The sequence below is a fragment of the Gymnoscopelus braueri genome (assembly GCF_963280865.1).
Source record: "Gymnoscopelus braueri genome assembly, chromosome: 14".
Classification (NCBI taxonomy): Eukaryota; Metazoa; Chordata; class Actinopteri; order Myctophiformes; family Myctophidae; genus Gymnoscopelus; species Gymnoscopelus braueri.
The window spans coordinates 25631702-25642285 of NC_137619.1; the positions used below are offsets into that span (position 1 = coordinate 25631702).

Consider the following 10584-nt stretch of genomic DNA (forward strand, 5'->3'; position numbering starts at 1 on the left):
CATTCAAATAACAAATAATTATGTAAATAAACAAATACATTCATAAACTTCAACCTGAGGAACACACACACACACACACACACACACACACACACACACACACACACACACACACACACACACACACACACACACACACACACACACACACACACACACAGTGTTCAAATGACTGGAAAAGAGTGAGAGAATATGAAAAATCTGACAGATCTGTCTTGATCACATGACTATGGAGATATTGTATACCGATTTGTGTGATGTTTGGAAAACATCTGCAAGAGTTGTAGCCAAAAATGTTTTTGCAAAAATCGGCCTGCTGGTGGCGCTATAACGCATTACCCCCATATCACCCCCCCCCCCATACACAGACACACAATTTCTTGTCCTTTCTATTGATGTCCTGGATTTTTTTCTGAAATGTATCTCCCCATGGCCTTCTTCCTCTTTGTGAGATCTTCCCCATTAATGATCTGCCCCTCCAGCCACCAATGGAAACAGTCTGAAAGAAAACAAACAAGAACCCCCACCAATAAAACAAATATAATTAGCTTAGACATGCATGGGGTGAGTTGTATGAATTGTGATGTTTTGAGAATAACTTAAAGGGTCTACACCATGAAAATCACCTTTTTCTTGTTTTTTTGTATTTTTTGGGGTCCCCAGTGTCTCTTGTACCCCAAAAAATGTTTTTTTTTAAAAATTCAGTCATTCCGTCTCATTTCATGGATTTCCAGAATGGGCGTGTCTGAACAGGCGATCTCAGAATGGAAATGTTTCTGATGTCACAAACATTAATGATGGCAAACCCAATGTTAAATGAAAAGTGCCCGAATCGCTCCGAAACTTTTTCTACCCCCCCTAAGTGGGGGTCTACGAACAAATACTTCGGGCTCGGATTTTGGCTCCGCCCCCCGGAAGTGGGTGAAACAGGCACCTCAAACACTTGGTGGAATTGTTCAAAAATGTTCAAAGTGTTTTTTTTTCGATTTTGTATTTTTCTTAGATGCTTCTTTTTATGCAGAATTTTTCCTTTTTTTTTTTTTTTTAAATTAACAGACAGAATTGCTCAGTAGCCCCCCCCCTGCCCAAGAGGACGTTTTGGTATTGCAGCTGAAAGTGCTGTATAAGCCAGAGACAATTGACTTGGGATGAGTATATCTGAGTGATGATTTAGGCTCAGAGGGACATACACCATATGATATTAAATATCAAATATTTTTTTTAAATTCATGGTGTAGATCCTTTAATGTAACTTAAACTTCACCCATTTTCAACCTTATCTTCATATAACTGGTCCTCGCTAATGTTCATTATACAATGGCAATATTTCTGTCTACTCGTTCAGAAACCTGCCTACCAGTGACATCACCAATGGAAATTCCAAGCTAATAGAAACTACAGTTTGTCTCTGCCTGGAAAGTTTGCATGCCAGAAGTAGAAGCCATTGTTCTTGCATTAATAATTAACAAATAAAAAAGTTAAAAATGTTGTTCAAAATGACCAAACCTGCCTACCGATGATGTCAAAGGTAGGCAGGTTTCTAAACTGTCCACGAACCATCAATGAAACACAGAGTGAGTAGACATAAATGGTGCCATCTTAAAATGTGTATTAGTGAGGACCACTTATATGAAGATGAATTGAAAATGGGGTGAAGTGGTTTTTTAAACCCCTGTTTCAGTTATGGAAAATGCATTTGAATGGAAAAGGTGGGTGGGCAGTGGGCAGGCAATAAGCCAGATGGCTACAATGGACAACAACAATTGGGGGGAAAAAGCTACCCCTGCCACACATGCATGTAGGGCTGCCACTATCAATTATTCTACACGATTATTCTATTGATAACCTTTTTGATCTACAAGCTCACAACGCGTCCAACAAGTTGCAAGCTTGTAGATCGGCATTTTTTTCAGCCCTAAAATCGATTATTTTATTACAATAGAGTATTTTCTTTTATGATTGATTAATAAGCTTAATAAGGCTTGCATAATAAACTAATAAGACTTGCATAATAAACTAATAATAGGCTTCTGTGCATGACTGTAGTTCTCTTTTCCAGAAGGTGACATTCCCATTTCCCGTTCAGTTTTTCATAGCTTCAGTTGATTGGCTCGGCAGCAGATATACATTGGAAACACCCAACATCTCTATATGTGTTTCTGGTTGAAATTGATGCCACTGAGACAACCAAATGAAGGTATGAACAGTAACGCTAACAGGAATTCCACCTTCTGGAAAAGAGAACTACAGTCATGCACAGAGCCAAAACAGATTGAATTATGAGATCAAGTCATAATGAAACCCCCCCCACCCCCACCCCTCAGTAAACATACCTCTGAGTCCTAGGGTCAGGAGGGTTTGACCTCGCCCTTGCTAGTGGGGCATTCTTTGTTTGTAAGGCTCGTGGTCTTCAGGTTCTTGTTCCCCAAATGGCAACAGCAAGCTCCTTCATGAACAGGGAGTCCTTGGTGTTTGCTGCCACCATCTTCCAGATCTCCTTTTGGAGCCACACACCAGAGCCAATGTGGACCTGAAACAGAAGAAAACAAGACATGTTTTAGAAATTAAAACACATTTTACCATGACATTTCCCAGACTTTCATTTTGGACAAAAGCAGGCACACTTCAAACAGAGTTTACTGTAAAGAAATGACATTTTCATGTCAAGGACCCCCAAATGTTGACCCCATTTGTAAAAGAGTTGGTGCCATGGACCTCCAATAGAGAAGATGTTAATTGTTGGATTAGATTTAGTACAGAATTCTACAACTGTCTATACTGTAGGTGGGGAGAGTTAAATTAATTATTATACAGTACATTGTCATTGGATTACATTCTAGCTGGTAATAACCCTTTATGCCTGGCATCCCTATTTTGTGCATGCCATAGGCAAAACTGTTCAAAAATAGTTCAGAAATAGCTAAACATAGCTGATCTACAAGCTCACGATGCATCATGACACGTTGCCTATTTTTGAAATAGTGCTTTTGTGCTTAACTGTTTCTTATTTAGCTGGGGACACTGTGGAACCCCCTGGGGACCCAATTGTTAAGAACCACTGTCCTACACAGTATGTTTCTTCAATACCTCGTCACCGTTGGTGTCAAACATCCCAGGTGTCGATCCCAAATCGTCTGACTCAGGGGAAGAGGAAACGGAGGGAGTTGCAACTGAAAATGTAGAGAATCATATTTAAGCTCCTTTTGGCAGTATCACAGTACTTATATTGTACACATTGTCACCATTTTCCATAGAACAGTATCACTGTCTAAACACACCTATGCTGTCACTGGTTTGCTTATCTGCAGCAGGGATGTCAGGCTTTGCTGCAGAGCTATATTGGGGCCCTTCCTCCAGTTTCTGTTTTGCAATCTCTAATTTGTTGCATCTTAAAGCATGAACAGGGTACGGAAAAATAAAAAATAAAAACTGAATTGATGTATGCCTTAGTAGGATACCAGTTTAATAATGAACCTAGCATCTGTCCACTCCATATAACATGCTTTCTATATAATGTTTTTTTTTTAACATTTGTGGTCAAGATCTAAGTAAAAAAGAACATGAGAACAAATAACCAACATATAGATATATACAAAAAGAGAAGAGCAAACTCATGCAAATGTTTCGTTAAAATTTGTCATTGCTTACTTAGTTTTAAGATGCTGTAGGTCCAGGTCCAACTCTTTGGCCTTCTTCTGGGTACGACTGTACTTGACATTTCGTCGTGGATAGCTTGGGGTACAACAGCATCTCCACCGTATTCAGACGAGTCAGAGTCTAAAGGTAGTGCAAGTGATATATTTTGGATTAAACAAGATGTTTTTTTGTTAGAAAGTTTAAGTGGAATAAAATGTAATTTTATGCAATCTGTATCGCAGAGTATATTAATACAATATAACTTATACAATCTGTATGTTAGAGTATGTTAATACAAATAATACTATATAACGTATACAATTGGGGTGGTTGTATTTCGTCTCCCTGCTCTCACCTAGACACAGACAGGATCTGACATGAATTTTGATCTCATGGTCAAGATTCAATGTATCACCTGAGCAAGCAGGCAGGCTCTATTAGCTCAATGGTAAAAGGTTACAGCACTTGAAGAAGAGGAAAGTTACATAGTGCAGCTTTAACCCATTAAGACCTGAGGCCGATTCTAAAAATGTTCTCTAAATCCTAAAAGTTTTTTTGAACATAAAAGGAAAAAGATTTGAGGTACAAATGTTCGCTTTAAAAAATATGTATTCAAAAATAGCATATCTACAAGCTCATAGCACGCCACTCGGTGTCGCGCTATGAGCTTGTAGATCTGCTATTTTTGAATAGCCAAAGAAATCAAAAAAATTACACAGATGCGTTCCTGGTCTAAATGGGTTAAAGCAGGGGTCTCTCCATCTCTTTAATTAAGTAGACAATTCAGTTTCAAATTGTGTATGCCCACTTCTTTGTGTCATCACTTCCAATTGCACTTATTTATCCTGTATCCTGTATGAGTTCTGATTGGTTAAATTTGGTATTCCTGGACATGCATTTTCGGCTTACTAAATAGGTGGAGAGTCTGGGAGACCCCTGTTACTGAACAAGTAATGATTACTTTAATATTTAACAAAACAATATCACTTTACCTTCAAACTGTTTTCTTCTCTTTGTGGGAGGGGGGTGGCAAAACACATAATGGTTCTCTCTTCCTGGGTTCTTTTTTCTCTCTCTCTCTCTCTCTCTCTCTCACACACACACACACACACACACACACACACACACACACACACACACACACACACACACACACACAGAGAGAGATAAGCGAATCATTAATGTTCAGAGTTCACGAGATAGGCTATTAAAACACTCTGTAGCTTCATCACTGAAAGCGTGTGTCCACACACACACACACACACACACACACACACACACACACACACAGTACAGACAGTAGCCTATATCATAAATTATATTGTATATCCCACTATCATTTCTTGTAATTATTGTCTTAATACCTTTATCAAGACAAATTAAATAACTAAACAATGTGTCCTGACCATAGAGTTGGGTCATGATGACTTGTGATTGACTTCAAAAACATCCAGACATGCAGCCTACGCACTTCAATACAGTAATAGTAGGCTAAAAAGCCTACATAAATAGTATTTCTGTGTGTCAACACTCACCTAAAATGTCCGCCGCTTCTTCTTCTTTCTTTTATCTTCTCTGAAGCCAGTTTATAATTCTTTTGATGAATCCAAAGCAACACAATTTATCTAACTTTCTTTAGACAGTCTTCCCATCTTCCCGCTGCGTCGCGAGCCAATCTCTCGAGCCCTCAGCCAGTGTTGCCAGATTGTGTGAGAGAAATAAGGAGCCAGGTCTATGAAAACAAGTCTGCACTTTAAACCACACATTGGCTCTTTGAAAATAGCCGATCTACAAGCTCACCGTGCGTCGCATTTGCGACACGTTGTGAGCTTGTAGATCTGCCGTTTTCAAAAAGAAAAGGTGAAATATTTGGAATATTATTTGAAACAGATGGGGGTCTGCGGAAAAAATACATTAATTTGAAAAAAGACCTTGACATGCAAATGTTTGAGAACTGGTTTAAACAAATGTTTTAAATGGAAGCAAGCCCAAATAACTACACTTTAGAAACAAGCCCCCCCAAAAAAGCAACCCGCAACTACCAATATTTACAAGCAACTTTACAGAAAAACAAGACCAAAGTCGCTTATAATAAGCAGATATGGCAACACTGCTCATGGCCCAGAATGCATTGCTTGTAAAAAACAAACAACAGATCTACAAGCTCACAACGTGTCGAATTGCGACAAGATGTAGATCTTTAGATCTGTTCATTTTGGTCACCAAGTGTTATTTAGAATCAATCTAGCATATTATTTGCCATTTGCCATATTAAGTAAATAAGTCATTGGATGCATGTTGTCATAATAATAATAATAATAATAATAATAATAATAATAATAATAATAATAATAATTTATTATTATTATTATTATTATTATTAATATTATTAATATTATTAATATTATTAATATTATTATTATTATTACCCTTTTTAAAACTAATATTAATAATAATAATAATTATTATTATTACATATATTATTTGTGTCACATCACAAGAAAAGGACAAGAAAAAAAATAATAATGATGATAATAATAATAATAATATGCTGTATATATACTGGTTGGGGCAATTGTAACTGAAGAAAATCTTCAAAGTCTAATGTTGGCAGGTATGATGTCTCCCCGGATCCAAACAGTTAAAATAGCAGATCTGAAGGCTCACAATGCGTCCCGGGCTTGTAGATCTGCTATTTTCACTGTGTGTGTTTTTTATTTATTAATTGATGGAATTTCTTCTTTTTTATTTATTAATTAAATTATTTTGAGAAATCTTAAATATATTTTTTTTATTTATGAAGATTTTAGATTTGTGGGTGGGAAATCTTTTGAAAGAATAATATAATATATTTTTGTAGGAAACGGGAAAAAAAGGGACCTTTCCTGGGACAAATAGGTCCCAACCAACTGTTTGGGAAACAGTGATCTAACCCAGTGGTTCTCAACACTTTTCTTTTCTTTTTTTTTAAATATACTTTACTGGAATTATTCAGTGTTTACAAAAAATACACATTTACATGACATGCAAATAAGCATTAAAAAGGTCTTAAAGGTCCTTAAATTATCACTTCACTGTCATCTGGGGACCACCCCCAAATCACCTGGGGACCCCCCTGGGAGTCCCGATCCACATGTTGAGAACCACTGATCTAACCAAACTTGACCAGCTGCTAAGCTGGTCTTTCCTGGTCTGTCCAGTGTCCAGCCATCTGACCAGCTAAGTCTAGCTGGTAAGCTGGTCTTTGCTGGGCAGTCCACCCATTTGACCAGCAAAGACCAGCTACCAGCTTGGCTTTGCTGGTCAGTCCAGCCAGCCAGCTGGCTGACCAGCAAAGACCAGCAGAATCCAGCTTAGTGACCAGCTAACCAACTACACTGGCAAACCAGCCTGACCAGCCTGACCAGCTTGTCCAGCCTGGTATGCCATCTAAACCAGCTTAAGACCAGCTAAGACCAGCTAATACCAGCTAAAACCATCTAAAACCAGCAACCACCATAAGCTGGTTTGTGCTGGTTTTTTCAGCAGGGGTACACACACGGTTTTGACAGATTAGCCTAATAATCTCTCTATTCTGTACTATCTAACTCCAGGAAGAAGAAAGCAGAATAGCGAATATCATAAATACTCATTATTCTGCATTCTGCGCAACCCTTTTTTGTTCCCCATCTGACACAGGATTCGACTAATTCACCCAGCTAACCAGCCCTAAGAAATCTTCATAACACCGAATGTCTAGTAATAATAATTATAATAGTAGTATAGTCAGGGTCCCCACACATTTTTACCATTGAATTTCCAAAACTTTTCCAAAAACTTTTCCAGAATATTTAACCCAATTTCCAGGCCTATATAACAATCATTCAGCGCAATAATAATACTCCTATGTACAATTCCCAAAGACCAGTGTAGCAAAAATAAAGCATAGAATATAGAATGGTATAATTTCATTCCAAACTTCGTGCCAAATATACTGACTAACTACGCATCATGCTGCAGCACGTTGTGAGCTTGTAGATCTGTTATTTTTGTCACGTCCGTTATAGAGCCCGACCGATGCCAGATTTTTGATTCCGATACCGATTTTGGAGAGTCCTAGACCACGATACCGATGTTTTGACCGATATATTGTCAGAATCTTTTACGTTTCCAAATCAATTTGAAAACCTTGGATTTGTAATAAAGTTAACAACATTTAAACAAAAAGCAAACAAATACAGGGTTTCCTGCAGGAAAAAAGTTAGGCCCGGTGCTAGGCCAGGGGAGACTCATGCGCTGGTATTAAAATATGTGACTCTCTACCTCCCCCTACAGGCTGGTATTATAATATGTGACTCTCTACCTCCCCCTACAGGCTGATATTATAATATGTTACTCTCTACCTCCCCCTACAGACTGGTATTATACTATGTTACTCTCTACCTCCCCCTACAGGCTGGTATTATAATATGTTACTCTCTTCCTTAATATAGTCCAAGAATAGTGTAACTATCTGTAAAATATAACCCATTTATTTCATAAAATTATGTATTGGGTTATAGCCTATTTGTCTCAATATTTGTCACATTCAGCCCTGGACTTCACTGATTGTATGGGGTCACATTAATCACATTAGAATCACAGATTAGAGATTTTATGTATTTTCCCCTATTTTCTGTATTTTTCACTATTTAAAATATAGTAGTTCTTAATTTTTAATAATTATAGCTTGTAGATTGGCTTTTTTCACCATTTGAAATTGTTTTAAAATAAAAGGAACAGTTTTCCCAACCGACAGAGAGTCAGAGACAATATTTAGCCTATATATGGTTCTGTATTAGTTTATGAGTCAGTTTTAGCAGATTTCATTCTAATTGGCTACTGTAGACTGCCTATCAATTTCATGGGCCTGGGTAGGGCCACCTGGCCTGGCGGAGATCTGCCCTGTTGCGCAGCAGCACGTCAGCAAGTGAAGGAAATGAATAAATACAAATAAACATAATGTTTTGATGGATACATGGAAATGATTAAATTATATATATATCTTCGCTGTCAGGCCGAAACCTTGTATTTCCATATTTCAACTTTGTTTTTTCATAAATGACCCCCAGGGGTCCTTGAGGAGTTACATGACTTTAACTCTGAGAGTGTTCCATTTGTACACTCTCAGAGTTAGGATTTCTTAGTATAGATTGGGGTCCCAGAGATAGCAAATGGTATCAAATGGGGGTCCGTGGCCTAATGCTTATTAAACTGGGGGTCCATGAAATTAAAAAGTATGAGAACCACTGCCCTACTTAATCATACAAGAGTGTCACACTATAAGAGTAAAAATAGCCGATCTACAAACACCCAACATGCAGAGATATGATGTGTTGTGAGCTTGTAGATCGGCTATTTTCACTATTAAATGTTTTTATTTTTAAAGGACCGGTTTTGGACATACAAGGTTCCCACCACCGACAGTGACGTTATATGCCTATATATGGTTCTGTATCAGTATATCAGTCAGTTTGAGCATATTCCATTCCAATTGACTGCCTATCAATTTCACAGGCCTGGATAACCTGGCCTGGCAGGGATCTGCGCACAGCAGGTGAACACAATTAACTTAATGAGGGAATTTGCGACTGGTGTTGCCACCAAAAAAATGGCTTAAACAATGTCAAACTGTCATGATTCTAGCTGCTGAAAACTTCCCATTTGGATCATTGTTTAAAACAGAACATGGATGTTTTTTGCAAAAGGATTATTACTTCTTGTCCATCAGAGTTGTGAGGTTACAGCTTCTCTCTTTATTTGAATGATAGCCTATAAACTTAGATTTTTACCCCCAGTATTTCATTTCTATTGCTTGCTGGATATTAAGGATTTTACTGTATTTTGTCACATTTATTAATCTATATGCTGCAGTGCTGATCAAATGTTGGGTTTAGCCTACTGTTTGATTTGCACACATGCGCTGCCATTGACAGTGAATGAGATGGCTGCCAAGCAGTTCACTTGTGTTATAGAGCGTGCCAAAATTCCTGAAGGGGGCATCAACAAGTGTCTTTTGGTAGTGGCGGTTTGAGGGGTAAAAACCAGGTTGACTTAACATTGCCCAATGCCACGCCCCCCCCCCCCCCCCCCCCCCGTGGTGACGACACGTTGGCACGCTCTATAGGCTACCAGTACCTCTACTGGGTAGTTCTTGTGAAATAGCAGTACCAACGTTCTAGTGTATGGTAAATTAATGATAAAAAACATCGGTGAAATAATGACCGATGTCCGATGTTGGCATCGGGTTCCAAAATGACCGATACATCGGTGAGACTGATGTATTGGTCGGGCTCTAGCGGTATACTGTACATTATGCTGCAATCACACAGCCCGTTCGGCGAAAAACTACTTATGTTGCATATTTTGTGTAATGATATACATGTTTAGGACATTTTTTTATCAACAAAATCAACAGCCAAAAACAATGCATAGCCAAATATTTTCCAGAACCCTTGATAAATTCCAGGACCCTAGATAAATTCCAAACCTTTTCCAGTACTGGAAAACGTTTTTTCTAATTTCAAAATATTTCCAGAAATTTCATGACCGTATATCATAATGATAATAAAGTTTACATTGACCTTGAGGAAAGCCTATAAGGAAACAGCACAAGGAAGACACAGGAGGAAGTCTTCAGGAGGGGACCCGAACTTTGAACTTTAATTGAAAATCAAATGCGTCAGATTGACTTGCGAGAGTCAGACGTTAACAGTGATGTACAGTAGTGTTTGGGGTGGAGCTGAAGTCAAGGCTAATAGGTCTGCCTCCCTTCATGCTTCGGTGCTTCAAAACATAATTAGTTTTCACAGATGACAGAAGCCACTTAACTAGGCTCATTTCACAGTACATTAGAATAAAAGAGTAATCATCAAGTCAGAGACTTAAATGAGTTTAACATCAGGGAATACCATAAAGTCTATCATATAA

At 38.1% G+C, this 10584-nt stretch overlaps 1 long non-coding RNA gene across 1 annotated transcript; it reads right to left on the bottom strand.

Annotated features, from left to right (window-relative positions):
• Positions 1-358: 358 nt before the first annotated feature.
• Positions 359-4761, bottom strand: LOC308100447. Its single transcript, XR_013934445.1, has 5 exons — positions 4629-4761; positions 3649-3777; positions 3088-3170; positions 2334-2530; positions 359-499 (listed from the first exon to the last, which is right to left on the bottom strand). It is a non-coding gene; the product is annotated as an uncharacterized lncRNA (long non-coding RNA).
• Between the last annotated feature and the right edge of the window lie 5823 nt (positions 4762-10584).